This window comes from Lepisma saccharinum, chromosome 1 (genome assembly GCF_977018435.1).
Source record: "Lepisma saccharinum chromosome 1, izLepSacc3.1, whole genome shotgun sequence".
Taxonomy (NCBI): domain Eukaryota; kingdom Metazoa; phylum Arthropoda; class Insecta; order Zygentoma; family Lepismatidae; genus Lepisma; species Lepisma saccharinum.
The window spans coordinates 126,021,966-126,037,061 of NC_139229.1; the positions used below are offsets into that span (position 1 = coordinate 126,021,966).

General features: G+C 40.3%; 1 protein-coding gene and 4 non-coding genes across 7 annotated transcripts in view; 2 read left to right on the forward strand and 3 right to left on the reverse strand.

Moving 5' to 3' along the window:
* LOC145988169 (cysteine-rich secretory protein 2-like) overlaps window positions 1-15,096 on the reverse strand; it is a 146,394-nt gene that overhangs the window by 110,338 nt on the left and 20,960 nt on the right. The window lies entirely within an intron of this gene.
* On the reverse strand, window positions 132-203 carry TRNAP-AGG (transfer RNA proline (anticodon AGG)). The gene has a single exon. It is a non-coding gene; the product is annotated as a tRNA-Pro (tRNA).
* On the forward strand, window positions 3,850-3,921 carry TRNAP-UGG (transfer RNA proline (anticodon UGG)). Its single transcript has one exon. It is a non-coding gene; the product is annotated as a tRNA-Pro (tRNA).
* On the forward strand, window positions 5,473-5,544 carry TRNAP-UGG (transfer RNA proline (anticodon UGG)). The gene has a single exon. It is a non-coding gene; the product is annotated as a tRNA-Pro (tRNA).
* Window positions 8,421-8,492, reverse strand: TRNAP-AGG (transfer RNA proline (anticodon AGG)). The gene has a single exon. It is a non-coding gene; the product is annotated as a tRNA-Pro (tRNA).

The window sequence follows — 15,096 nt, forward strand, 5'->3', positions numbered from 1 at the left end:
TGTTAAACAAGTGTTAGTGCTGTGTAATGATTTTACAGTGGATGTTTCATTAAATTTCCACCCACCTCTCCTTTCACTACTAGTTCACCTGGCTAATAATGAAATAAATATGGATGCATAAAACTTTGTACGGGCTCGTCCGGGATTTGAACCCGGGACCTCTCGCACCCTAAGCGAGAATCATACCCCTAGACCAACGAGCCGCTCACAAGCTTTGTCTACTACTATGTTGTACTGAAAGTTACTTGTTCGTCCGTGAGTCTCGAACATCGGCAACTTGGGCAATAGGGTGCCCAAGATATTCTTGGTGAAAGGGTAGATGGATTGTCCTCTTCATTTGATTCTTTCTACTTCTCTTTCCTCTTTTCCTCATTCTCTCCCCCTCTCTCTTCATTTATTTCTGTATCTTCGTATTTCTATTTTTCTCATTTCTATTTTTCATTCTCTTTTTCGCCTTATTTCTTATTCTTCGCTCTTTCTCCCTCCTCCCTTCCCTTCCCTGTCTGTCTTTATAGGGAAATGAGACGCATTTCAATGATTAAAGTAAAACTTGTTTAGGAGTTTCCCTTTCTAAATAAAGTATCTGTGATACATTACTCTTTAAAATACTTTGAAATTAATTAATATATCCAGGATAAAATATTGACTATTTAAAATAAAATATACAATATCAAATTGTAGTGTAATATCAATTGTTTATTTTGTGTTGATTTTTACTATGACTTCCTGTCAAATCTTGATAAGTGTGGGGCCTGAAGAGAATGTGCATGAGGCGTCTAATCAAATGTTTCCGATGAAATCAAAAGGCCTGAACAAATCTGATATGCAAGACCATCCGTATCAAGAACGGATGTCCAACAAAAAAACATTAGACATTACTACAGCATTCCCTGACATTCGCTACGAGACTCGGCGGCAAGCGGCCCGGTGTCAGAGCTTGTATTTCCCGGTGAACGGGGTCCTTACAGTCGCTAGAGTCTGCTATTAAAATTACAGTTTGCATATTGTGTACTAACCTTGACTACAGAAGGTGTTGAAAATGATGTCCCTCTGCCGCAACACATTCCTGGCATCTCCGAAGGAAATTGGCATTTACACGTGCAAGTTCGTCTACTGTAATTCTCCCGATTTCTCGTACAATACTCTCTTTTTTTGTGCGGATTGTCTTTGTATACTTTATTTTTTCGATTTTTTTATTTTATTTTTCATATTTAGCTTTAAGAATTTTAGCGGCTCTAAATGCTGCGGTTTTTGAAACACCCGTTTCTTGTGAGAGGCGACGGATAGATTTCCGAGGAGACTGTTCTAACCTTTGTCCTATCTCATCTTTCTTTGGGCTCCCTGCTCTGGTATGCCAGACTGGGGTTCTGGACTTGTGAGTTGGGTTCTGTGGGTTTGATGAGGAAAATAATCTTGTACATCAAACCGCTCTGGAATGCCGGAACGGAATCCACTGCGACTCCAAGATTATGCATGCTTGTCTCACTGCCGGGGAAACGTTATCGAGAATGTTATTGAAGATGTTCTTCATGATGTTGTTAAAATAATATTATTAATATTGTTATGTAATGTAATGTCACTCACGAGGTTCATGTCATCTGTTCTGGATTCCAGAACAGAAATAATATCACATAAAGTATTGTATACATCAATTATATCATGTATATATTCCTTGTATAGCATTACAATTTATTATTATTATACCTATTTTAAAATGCAAATAGTAATAAATAGAGGAAATAAAGTCGGGGAAACCGTCAAATTCGGAGCAACTGACGTCCTGGTATATTTTTAGGAACCAGGACAATAAGACCATACCCTCGAATGTAGGCGGGAGGTGGCGGGCTTACTTCGGAGGTTCCCCCCTTATTACATGTATTGAATAGCTGTATATTTGTGTATGATTGTTGCTTATAGTTGATAATTGTCTAAATTATATGATAATGCAAATTCAGTATGTAATGTAATAATGTAATAAAGGGAATTATTATTATTATTATTATTATTATTATTATTATTATCTCATCGAGTTTTTCCTCAGTAAGTACACGTGGGTTTTTCTTTCCACTTTTATTCAGAACTGACCCTGTTACTCTAAACTTTTTTACGAGGTTCATTATAGTGGTCCTAAGTAGAACGGGAACACCAGGAAATTTTGTTGCAATACGTCGTCGCACTTCTCCACAATTCCTCTTTCCGAAGTAACACTCGACAAGATAAATCCTTTGTTGTAATGTAAACTTTTGTGGTGTCATATTAAGCCACAATCTTCAACACACGGACGACACAATACAACTTCCGAGGGAGGATTATACTGGCGTCAGTCTGCAACGTCAACAGAAAGGGAAAGAGAAAGAGAGCGAAGGAAGGGAGAGCGAAAGAAACAGACTGCAGCGTGCGACTGTCGCGGACCCCATTCAGCGGGAAAGACAAGCGCTGACGCCGGGCCGCTTGCCGCCGAGTCTCGTAGCGAATGCCAGGGAATGCTCTGTACAATAATGATTGTTATGTATAATTATCTCATATCCTTCAGAGAACCTAAAGCAACATGCTACTTTTGCCGTGGCTGCTGTACTCAAGTTGTGGGACTTTATATTATGAGTTGTACAGGGTCAACGAAGTTAGTAATAAGGTGTATTTTATACAGCGTATATTGATACACCTGTAGATTGAATTGTATCTTTTGCAAATATGATGTATGAAGAAACAAACTGCCAGAGGTGAGTGTACAACTACCACTAATATGTGCACGGACAAAGCAATACCACAACTAACACATAGGAAAGTAACTATTTCTCAGATGCCACGTGTTTTGTTTACATTGGCGTCGTTCTTACAGTGGATGGAGAATAGTCAGCTAGTGTTCCCTAAATCCGAGGGAAGCTTAGAAATAAATAGTCACTTACACTGGAATTATGCATTCTTAATGTGGCCACCCTCTGCTTACTTTCTCTGGTAATGTGTAGAAGGCAAGCAACTCCTCAGAATAAATAACAGAAAGATCAAATTGAAGATATTCTTTCCCTTCGGTGGGAAGTCAATCACTTTTCACTACTAATATTTATTATAACATAACCCTACAGCTCTACAGCACCATGGCGGGCCTTGGCTTACCTACCGACTGCTGGTCTCCCTCCCACACTGTTCCGGCGTCACCTGTTATAGCGTGGAGGTCTCAGACCAGTGTTGGGGTGACGAGTGATCAGCCCGACGAACCCCCAGCCGTTATTGTAGGTCTTCTTGACCAGGTTACGCTCACTCACTCGGAGCTTCCCAATTTCCTCACGATGGTGGGTTGCCACCGGCCCTATACGTAGGCCGAATAAATTCCGACCAGAGCCGGATTCGAACCTACGCCGTCCCGCAGCGAACGATCTCAAGACGAGTGAACGCCTTAACCCGCTCGACTACGGAGGAGGACAATATTTATTATAGGTAATAATAAAAGCAAAATTTATTATGTGTTCCAAATCTAATTTTATCTGAATGCGACAAAATCTGTTGAATTTATGTATGTATATTGATAATCAAAACACCTCTTTCTGAGAACTGGTGGGGGATGGGGGGGAGGGGGCAGCTGCTGGGGCAGGTAGTGTGCCCCAAGTTGCTTGCCCTTAGCGTTGACACTTCAGCTGCTACGGTTCTGTCCGGAAAATGATGACGATGTACGTTTTTGAAATCTCATCCTCTAAAAGGGAAATAGCAAGGCCTGCATAAAACGCTTTTTACCTCCTGGATATCTGCCATATTTGGGAAATTCTGTTTTCCAGTTCATTGACACACTTTCTGCTGCCCAAAACGGAATTTTCAAATATGAAATCTTGTAGTTAGTAAACATTTTCAAGTTGTGGCTCGTTGGTCTAGGGGTATGATTCTCGCTTTGGGTGCGAGAGGTCCCGGGTTCAAATCCCGGACGAGCCCACCTATATTTTGTTCTCATTTATGTGACTTCAAATCGCCTCTCAGTAGATACTGAAAATGTGAAACCGTGTTCACTATCGCATAAGGAATGTGGGAATTGTACAGTTTCCACAGATTACCTCGTCTCAATCACTTTTTTCTTATTTATTTGTAGTTAAGGTGTGTTACATTGAAAGAATTATCAAATAAACTATTACAGATTATCTCACTCAACGTTTGTGAATGATCAGGTGTGTAAAAATCGAAAAGTTGTGTCTTTAACATCGTATTTACAAGTCATCATGAGAAGATAGAAAAAAGATGAAAGAAGAACTAGAGACTGAGGGAATGGCAGAGACAGAGGGAGAAACATACGTGAGAGACTGCTATTGAAAGACAAAGAAGGAAGGGAGATATTCACACACAAATATGTTCGAACAATTGAACCTCTAATTATTACCGTTAAAGAAATGCATTATTCCTAGTTTATGCATTTCCACATTACTAACGCAGCAATATGGTGAACTATCACTATCTATCTATCCATGCATCTTGAATGTTATACCGTTTTTAAGTGTTGACCAGGCAAGTGATTGTTGGTGTTGCCCCTGCATTACGAATATCATTACAGCAATTTGCTTATAAAGGGCACATCAGTTATTCAGTGATGTAATACACCCGTCCCCCTAGTCTGGCTGCAGATCTTCACGCCCCCTTGGTGGCTCGCGTGGGAGGGAGGCCAGCAGTCGGTAGGTAAGCCTTGGCCCAATATTGGGCTGTTGCGCTATAGGATTATTATTAATATTATTATTATATTTTGAGTTATCGTTTTCATGCATTTATAATACGGTAGAATTGTTTCCCGATAGAGAAGCTTGACTTAACATCGGGAAGAATATCCACGTTATCTTGGTTTCTCGGTAGCAGCGAAGTAGTTGTGTAATTTAGTAAGATGGTTATCGAGTAAAACTATCTGGGATAAAAACCGCACATTAGAATCTTTATTTCCAGTCGAAGTGAGTAATCTGTTTGTCAAAATGTAAATCTTATATATCTTTTTGAGAAAACATCAGGCTAAAGTTACCCTAGAAATTCCTTGCGCCTGCGTTAGCTGGTCTCGAGTTCGATCCCCTGTGGAGGCATATTGTATCGTGATTTGGATTCAACTTTAAACTGTTGGCAAGTCCCGATTAACCTATCTGAGCATAAAGATGACGTAGAATGAACTATTGCCTGCGTCAGCAGTAATATTCAAGAAACGAATTGCCATTCATATCATAGCTTTTACTTTTGCAGAAATGCACCGGAGCAGTGACCCATAATATTGTACTAACACAAATTAATACAAAACTCTGTAACTAAAGTTCTATCTTATTAATTTGGTCTGCTATTTGCCTTATGGAGTGTCGTGGAATGACATGCTATAAGCGCCGCAGCGGCCAACCAGAGTACTACCTGTTCGCGAGCATACGTATACGGGAAGTAGAGCAAGAAGGAAAGTGTAGATACCGACACACTTTCTAATAGAATAGGTTTCAAGAAGTTTTTATCGTATCTTCTTTCTGAGTAACCGGCTCGTTGGTCTGGGGGTATGATTCTCGCTTTGGGTGCGAGAGGTCCCGGGTTCAAATCCCGGACGAGCCCATACTTTTTCTTCTTTTGATTAAATAATAGTCATATGTTATTGTAACTAAATGAACTAATATACAGGGTGTACCTGTGACCTTGCAGGGTGGATGAAGGGAGCAGTACCTTACGCACGCAAGGGGGGTTGCTGTTTGGAGCAGAGCAATTAACTCCGACGAGTACGGTTGACCACACTACAATAACCTGAAACATGAAGTTACTTTCTTAGTTAAAACTGACTGGCGGACAGCTGTCACAGTATTAACCACGTCCAGTATGGCACAGATTTAAAGTCTTTTAATTAAATTGTGTCAGTCATTTGCTTTGAATTAACTACCTGATTCAATAATTCCCCATTTACAAAGTTTATTTTAAGCCCACGTTACCCTCACATAGGCTAATAGGATCTACAGTTTAAAGTGGAATCCTTGCATAGGCGCCGACTCCATGGGGCTTGGGGGGGCTCGAGCCCCCCCAATGTTAACGATGTGGGGGCAGAGCCCCCCTAATAATTTGCTTAAGAGGATCTAATGTATTACTTTGCTTCACTTGTAAAGTTTACTCTGAATTGTGCCACATGAATTTAACTTTAAATACACATTTGAAATGTTCTAGACCATCAACGCTGGGGTGGGGGGGGAGACCGCTAAACCATCAACTTTGGGGGCGGGCTATGACCAGAGGCAGCAAAACACATGAGGGAGGTTATCTAAGTGTCTCCCTCCGATTTCCATGAAACCTGGCAGGTGCATAGATGGGCCCAATGGAAGAAATACGCGTTTTTTTGTTTCGGCTAAAAAAATACAGGTTTAGGGGGCAACCCCCTTAAATGTCAAGATGAGGACAAATTGAAGTGGGATCTGACCCCTGTGTCCCCCTTCGATTCCCATGAAACTTGGCAGGTGTATAGAGGGGCCCATAGGAAGAAATACGTGTTGTTTTTTTTTGTTTCGGCCAAGAAACTGGTTTAGGGGGGCAAATTCCCACTCAAATGTCAAGATGAGGACAAATTGAAGTGGGGATCTGACTCCTGTGTCCCCCTCTAATTTCAATTAAACTTGGCAGGTGTATAGAGGGGTCCAAAGGAAGAAATACGTTTTGTTTCGGCTAACCACGCTCCGTTACCCTGCTCTGGTCTGTCTATTGTTATGCCCATGCCTATCCGGGAACAACGGTGTCTATGAATTCAGCATCTCTCTACAATTGCACTGCGTTTGGTACCAACAATCCTACAGTTCTGTGCTGTATGTGTTCCAATTATATGTGCGTGTTCTTCCTATGCCAGATTTACGTGGTTTCGGGGTCAGATCCCCACTTACATTTTTCCTCATCTTGACATTTCAGGGAGGGTTTTGCCCCCTAAAACAGTTTTTGAGCTGAAACAAAAAAAAAGAGTATGTCTTCCTTTGGACCCCTCTATACACCTGCCAAGTTTCATGGAAGTTGGAGGGGGACACAGGGATCAGATCCCCACTTCAATTTGTGCTCATCATGACATTTGAGGGGGGGGGGGGTTGCCACCTCAAACAGTTTTTTAGCCGAAACAAAAAGAACACGTATTTCTTCCTTTGGCCCCCTCTATACACCTGCGAAGTTTCATGGAAATCGGAGGGGGACACTTAGTTAACCTCCCTTGTAAGTATATATGAGTATTGTTAACATCAGGGGCGGATTAAGGTGGGTGCTATTGATGCTGCAGCATTAGGCCCATTCCTGAAATAGGCCCAGATGAAAACAGACGAGAATTTTCGAAAGCTGAAAAGTTTTCTTTTGCTATATTAACCTGAAAATAAATCTTAGAATTAAATTTGGAGCCGCAATTTCGGACGTCTAGACACAGCGTTACTTGTTATACAGTTACTATTATTCTTTGCGCTGTGACGTAACTATAACGTCGTTGTGTTTATTGTTCACCGAAGATTTCAAGTTAATGCTATCAATTTTACGTTAAACAGTTTACATAGTAATTTAGCTGCGTTTTTTGCAATATCTTCGTGATTGTTGCCACTTTATTATTGTTCTGTAAGTGCGACGTAGCAAATTTTTCACCTTGAAAGTTAGTTGTACAGAAAAAAAATCGACGGTATGCAGCATCAGGCACAATTTCGTCTTAATCCGGCCCTGGTTAACATTTTTACTAAAGAGTTTCAAAAGACGATGTGCATGAACTAGGGGAGTGGATGGGACGTTCGGGCTACAAATAGCTCTCACATGACATTCAGAACAAGATCGTTGATATATTAGGGAGATCTGTTTTGCGCTCCGTGGTAGCAGATATTAAAAGTCGGGAATGTGAACAAAAAAATTGGCATTCTGCATTCGAACTGTGAATGAAAATTTTGATATTTTTGAGGAATTCATGGGCTTTTACGAGATTCCGAACACTGAGGCCAAAACTTAAAAAGGGAGGGAGGGAGTCATTCATTAATTTATTTCAGTGATCAGAGCCCCCCCCCCCAATAATTTTGACAAGTCGGCGCCCCTGAATCCTTGATTATAGGCGGCAGCGTTACCACTAAATCTAAATATATTGTGAACAGCATGAGGAAAATTAGTTTCTATCTGCCATCTTTAGCGCGTTGACAGATTTTACTCAAATACAATAATACACCAGCACCCAAAGATAACCCGCAAGTATGAAAAATTTGGCTGGAAAGCTCTCAATTTAGGGCAGTTTGTGTGGTCGCAACTACTTGGCCCCTCTGTACCTATTGAAACCCAAATACAGGTCGGGTAATAGAAATCCAAGTTCCTGCAAACTTAGACACGGTTTTTGACTTACGCTCGAGATGAACAAGCAAACTAAATGTTTCTTTCAACTAATACATACAAACTACACGAAGCCTTTTAAATATTCTAGGAATGATTTACAGGGGGTAAAAAATATTACCTTAGGGCTCGTCCGGGATTTGAACCCGGGACCTCTCGCACCCTAAGCGAGAATCATACCCCTAGACCAACGAGCCGATAAAATTAAAAGTGAAATCAGATTATGTGTCTTGTGAAGTGCACGCGTTAACTGTTTTTTTTCCTTCCCAGGTCATGTCCATCATTTCAGACTTGTGCCCGGTGTTCGAAATGAATGAGAAAAAAACGTAAATTTTTGGACACGGTAAAAAAAAACCCGGAGAAACAGAGAAAAAAATGGCTCCTTGTAGAAATATGGTTGAAGCTATAAATGTACGCGGCCGTCGCCTGGGTCTTTCAAAAAAATCTTAATCCCCACTTCACATAATGACTTCCCGATTTTAGGGTACCCGAATTGTCGGTGAATTTCGAATGGTCGTGTATTAAAATAGTGGGACGCTGTAGTGTCAAATTGTTTTGAAAAGATTAGCTTCATTCCAGAAATTTTAGGGGAAAAAAAACTTTTTCCGAGAGTTTCTAGCGTCAAAACTAGGCTTTTACGAACGAAACGTCACTAAGAAAAGTTGTTCATCTTGATGTTCTCTACACGCCGTGAAAGTCTGTCTGTGTTGTACTTCAGTACCTTGTAGAAGGAAGGAAGTGTAAAATCAAATCATACATGATTAGATAGGAGAAAGAATTGGAATGAAAGGAGAGAGAGAGAGAATCCACCTTTGCATGAGAAATGAGAAGCAAAAGAAAGAGAATTTACAAAATGTAGGACAGACAAGGAAGTTGAAGGATAGAAACACTAAAAGGAAAATATTTTGTTCTCCCATGAGCCCTGCCAAACGAAAATATCTGGAGACATCACGTGACTTACCAAGAACAATCTCTTATGATTCAAATTCAAGGGCCTGACAGCTGCTATTTCAAAATATGTAAGAAACTTTGACCACTTCCACATATTCATCCGGAATGCCAAGTAGCACAAAGTAAAAATATTTCAGTGAACAAGTAACTACTTTTCCAACATATTTCTTACACCATCTGCTTCTTTTGTGTCGTAGAAATTATGAACATTTCATCCCCTTTCTATTTTTTTATTATTGCGGTACTATGCCCGTATCCAGGATTTCTTTAGGGGGGGAGAGGGGCAGATCAGAATATGTGTTTGTACGTTATGTGTGTGTGTGTGTGTGTGTGTGTGTGTATGTGATATTTTTAAACTATCAAATTAATACCTTTACCAACTGGTTCAAAATGTAAATAAATTACAAAATAGTTGAAATGTTTTTAATAAGTGTTATATTTTATTTAATCCTTGCTTTCTATTAATAATGATCAATAAAATTTCATACTTATGTTAGGCTTGTATGTTGTTCTTGGTTTAGATCTGTTAATGGTCTCTCGAAAGCAAATATTTCAGTGTATCATCACTCATCCTCATCGGCGTGAGTATCCAAAAAGTGGAAGAAAAGCGACGCTAAAGAACACAAATCGAATCAAATCAAGACTTCTGCAGTCTACCTCTCTCCAGAAACAAATGCAGTGACAAAATCGAAATTCTTTCAAAATCTAAAAAATCGTCAATGTTGGTTTCATATGTTGTTATAGGTTCACATTTAAAATATTTCATATTTCGAGATGGAGCATGGATCCTTTGGCCCCCTTGGGCACGGACCTGTAGGGTATCATGTGTTTCTTTGAAAAAGGTGTGTTCCTGTGTCTTTGTTCCAAAGTCCCTCACTCTCAAGCCAGATCCAGGCCTCCTTTGCATGACCGACAGCGTCACTTCGAACCAGTTGCATATTAGTATCTCAACCTCACTGGCCTACGCAGCATTCGCACTTGCGAAAGCATAAACTTATGCTCTCGCTTTCGTAGAGTTGGCTTGTATTATGTTGGAATCGCTTTCAGGGGAATCGCCGTCAGGGGGAGGGGATTGGACTTTAACCCAAATAAAATAGCCCACCCAACAGCCCACATGAGATATTGTCAGGGTCATATATAGCAGAACACGAAATCACGCACACACAAATACGCATACTCGCATGCATAAAGCCCCGTTTCCATTACCACAAATTTGCCGCGCAACATGACGCGGGGCATGCGACATGTGCCAAGCATTTGTTGAAATGGAAACAGTCTGGAACATGCCGAGGCGCAAGTACCGGGGACAAAATTACCCCAAACGATTAAGACGCACAACATGCGCCGCGGACAATGGAAACAACCTGCAGCAAATTCCTGGGTCACGGGCATGCGCACTAGAGTAGAAACAGACGACACGACAACAACAACCAGGTGCTCGCTGTTCGGACTGAAGCGGCGTCACGACACAACGTCCTGTTATTTGAGTGTAGTTGTTGTAGTTGGTTGTGCAGTTGTACGTGAGTGTTTGTTTTGTGGACAACATGGATTGGTCGAGAGATAAAGTAGTAAAACTTATAGAGAAATATGAACAGGAATCAGTGTTGTGGAATGTCACCAGAACGCGCCTGCCGTAACCACAAAACTCGTCATAGCTGTATTGTCCATGTTTTACACAAGTTAAATCACCAGTTAATTATTACAATACAAGAGAAGAAACATTGAACTACTACAAAGCACTGCACACGCTACTCTGTGATCCTGCACTCCAGTGTTGTTAAGGGCGTATTTTGCAGAAGTAGTTTTGAATTGGAAACAGTGCACTAAATGACGCGCAACGTGCACCGGCGCATGTTGCGCGTCATGAGTCTGGAACTTGTCAGAATGGAAACTAGGCTTAAGAGTAAAAAGTGAGAGAAAGAAATATAAAAAGAATCAGAAGTACAGAAAAACGAGGAGATCATTATCACGGAAAGACAGAGTGAAAAAGTGATGCGGACTGCAAGAGAAAGATAGAAAGAGAGAACAGGGAAAGAGAGAGATATGTAACTATAGAAAGAGTGAAACAGAGGAAGAAAGATACAGAGAAAAATATTAAAGGAGAGACAGAGAGGAAGAAAGAAAGAAAGAGACAGAGAAACAGAAGAAGAGAGAGAGAGAGAGAGAGAGAGAGAGAGAGACTTTCGTGTACCGATAGAAACAGAAAGATAGGAAAACACTGGAAGAAAGCAAAAAACAGAAAATATAGAGTTTTAAACAGAACAAAAAGAAAGATGAAGAGAGGGAGCGAGAAAGAAAGGAAAATAGAGAGTGAAAGAGAGACGTATATAGGAAAGGAAATAAAGTGACAAAGAATGAAAGAGAGAGAAACAGGAAAATTGAGTTTCTGATTACATACGTAAGCGTGGCCATTTGTTTTAAGTTTATTTTCAAGACCAGTTTATGCACAGAAAGGTTAATCGGAACTACACCCACAGTTTAAAGTGGGATCTGAACCATTAGGAGCCTCTACCGGATGCGTGACTTTATTTTAAAAATAGATGGATATATTGTTGAGAAGAAATGCTGCACAACATAATAAGTACCGTATATTGCAAAATTGTGTAGAAATTTAAGGTAATGAGATTACTGTGATTTTGATGTCGTTTTGTAGGAAAAATATAAATATGCTGACCAAGGCAGTAATTTATTTTATTAAAAACATAAACTAAACGTAACGTTTCAACCTTCTAGCAAGGTCTTCATCAGACTCTGTATCAAGTACAAAAGTCTTAACTTTTGTACTTGATACAGAGTCTGATGAAGACCTTGCTAGAAGGTTGAAACGTTACGTTTAGTTTATGTTTTTAATAAAATAAATTACTGCCTTGGTCAGCATATTTATATTTTTTCATAATAATGGAAACAAGGCTTAATGGTGTTATCATTTTGTAGGTATTAAATTAACTCTTGCCTGCAATAAACGTGTTCTTAGCAGTAATGCTTAAAGTATTTTTAAAGAAGGTTGTTATTTTTCGGGCCCGACCCTGTGGCCGAGTGGTTAGCACATTGTCCTGCGACGCCAAGGGTCCCGGGTTCGAATCCCGCTCGGGCTTGGTTGTTTGTGAATGTCCATTCATCAATTTCATCATTTCATCACTCATCCCCATCTTCGCAAATTAGCCAAGAGGCACAAAACGCGAAGTAAAATAAACTAAATCAAATCAAATTAAATTATTTTCGTCATAAAAACCGTAAATCCACGTCGCCCAGGTGAAAATTTTATCTCGAGCCGCCCCTGCTTCAGCCACCCACATGAAACACTCTGGTGACGCCGCATTGTATTAAAGCTTCAAAAATAAGAATATGTTAAAAAGTGTTGAGAAATTAACAGTTACTTTTCTGTACATTTAAACAGTAATGCACCAAAAATTAGAAATAAAATGTTAATCTTTATGTGCACACATTTGTGACGTTATCATGACGTAATTTTTCCAGAGATCTCATGTTCGAATTAGGATCGTTGCGTTCTCTTTTCGTCCCCATTAACCCTAGAAGTAGAAACCAACAGAAAAAACATAAAAGAAAAATGACGTGATTGTTTCGTGTAGTGTGGGGGGGGGGGCTGAGTGAGTGTTCAGAGATAGAGAGGGAGAGAGAGAGAGAGAGAGACCGACCCAGAGGAAGAAGAATAGAAAACAAGAGCGAAACACTGTTGAGTCTTGTTTCCATGTTAATAAAACATTAAAATGCTGACTAAGACAAAATTTATTGTACAAAAATTGTATAATAAATTGTGAATTTATTGTGAATCGTCGTCTGAAGAAGACCCTATTAGAGGGTGGAAACGTTACGTTTTTAGTATATATTCTTATACAATAAATTTTGCGTTGGTCAGTACTTTAATGAGAGTGTTTAATGAAAATTAGTGTTAATCTTAGATGGCCATCAGTAAAAAGAAGACGATCTCGTTTGCAGCAGTATTTTTTTTCTAGAATAAAAGAAAATACAAGCAGTAGCTGTAACTGAGTTAACTTTTGAGCAACATAACTTTGACAGAGTTACTTCTTACAAAAAGTAAATTTCCAAATACTGGTAGCCTACTCTTTGATTTACATTTCCTGACAAGAGTGAGAAGAGTGCGTAACACGCATTGACAGCATGCACGCTGCAACGTCGAGGCGTTAGCGACGGAAGTGACTGTGTTCTGTGTTAAATGCCAACCAGCTGTCCTTGCAGCAATCGAGATCTTAACCTTGTGTATCGTGGTCGCATGCTTTCCATGCTCCCAACACGTTTTCTTGTCTCCCTACCTTGTTGGTCTAAGACTTGTTTTTTGTCCGAATTAACGATCTTGTTCTCGCCAGCGAAGGCGATAGATTGATTTGTGTCGTCTGTTTTCCTAGCTTCCAGCACCGTGCAGTAGGTTGCCCTGTAGAAATCCAGATGAATGGCGTTTTCAAGAACCTGAAACGTGCCATTTGTTGTCCTAATCCCACCGTGAATGTACTTTTATTGTCAATGTGGCCACATAAAGAAAAACAACAACGACTTACGACCAATGGGCGCGAAGACTTGCAGCGTGTGTCCAGGTCAACTGTTGCCAACTTTGTACTTTTAAAACCAACAAAATGGCACTTTTTCATTTTCTCATTCTTCCGGTTAAGAAAATACTAAAAGTTGAGAACATTAATACCAAAAAAAGCCACACCAGGGGAATAGGCGGGCCAAAAATAAGCTCAAAGAACCAAAGGAAGGGAGGGTCAGATGAACCCTTGAACCAATCAGGTTTGTCCAGTTCCTATGCTGCTGGAAAATTCTTGTGCTATACTGCATTACCAAAGTTATGCCTCAGCAGAGCAAAATTTGCCGGTTAGGAAACTTCCTGACATGCGAGAGAGAAGTGCGAGAGAAGAGTGCATATTGACAGCAAAAGGTGTCGTTTAGGACTAGACAAAAATCAGGCGTGTGGCAACACCGTTTCTTGCATTTCTCGAGTCCCACACATGGAGACAAAAAGTCTGGGTACTGTCTTTTGATCGTTCGGGCTTTAACCAAACATTTATTCATAGAGATCACCGTTTGACGAGGGGCATTGTCATAGCGAAGCTTTACCGAAATCGCGTAAAATGAAGAAGATTTATACTCGAGGAGAAAATAAGACAGAGAGAGTGAGAGAGAGAGGGGAGAGAGAGAGAGAGAGGGAGAGAGAGAGAGAAAGAAAGAAAGAGCAAAACGGTCAATTGTTAGTGTATTAGTAAAAATACGCGACAAAACGTACCTACCACCTGGGTGGCTACCTGCAAAGGGTCTTCTAATGAGTTTTAAATATTTGCGATGCGACAAAACGTACCACTTGATGCGACGGCATCAAAAATCATTTACCGAAATTACGATTTTACGATTTTCTCAAGTTTTCCTGATTTCCATCACACTTTATCCAGGCTTTGGACAGTTCGACACTGTTATTGGAATCTCCGCGTTTTGCAACCAACTATTCACATAGTAATGAAAGAAAACATTTAGCTTCGCTGATTCTGGGCTTTGAGAGTGTATTTCCAGCCATCCATCATAACTTCCTCCGTTTCTAAGAAGGCCAGAGCGGCAGACATGCGTATATGCAAACGGATTTCCTCATTCTCTCGATACTCGACCTAACCTAACCGAACCCAACCTAACCTAACCTAACCTAAGAGATCAAAGTCGTAATGACTAATGAGGTAAAACGAATAACCTAGCTGGGTGCTGGATAGGGCAGTGTTCTAATGTCTGACATGTCAAGAGCAAGTTCAAGCGTTTTCCTTGAAGTGGTACGTCTCGTCGCGGAGTAAATATTTTGAAGTTATTAGTGGATCCTTCACAGGCAGATGT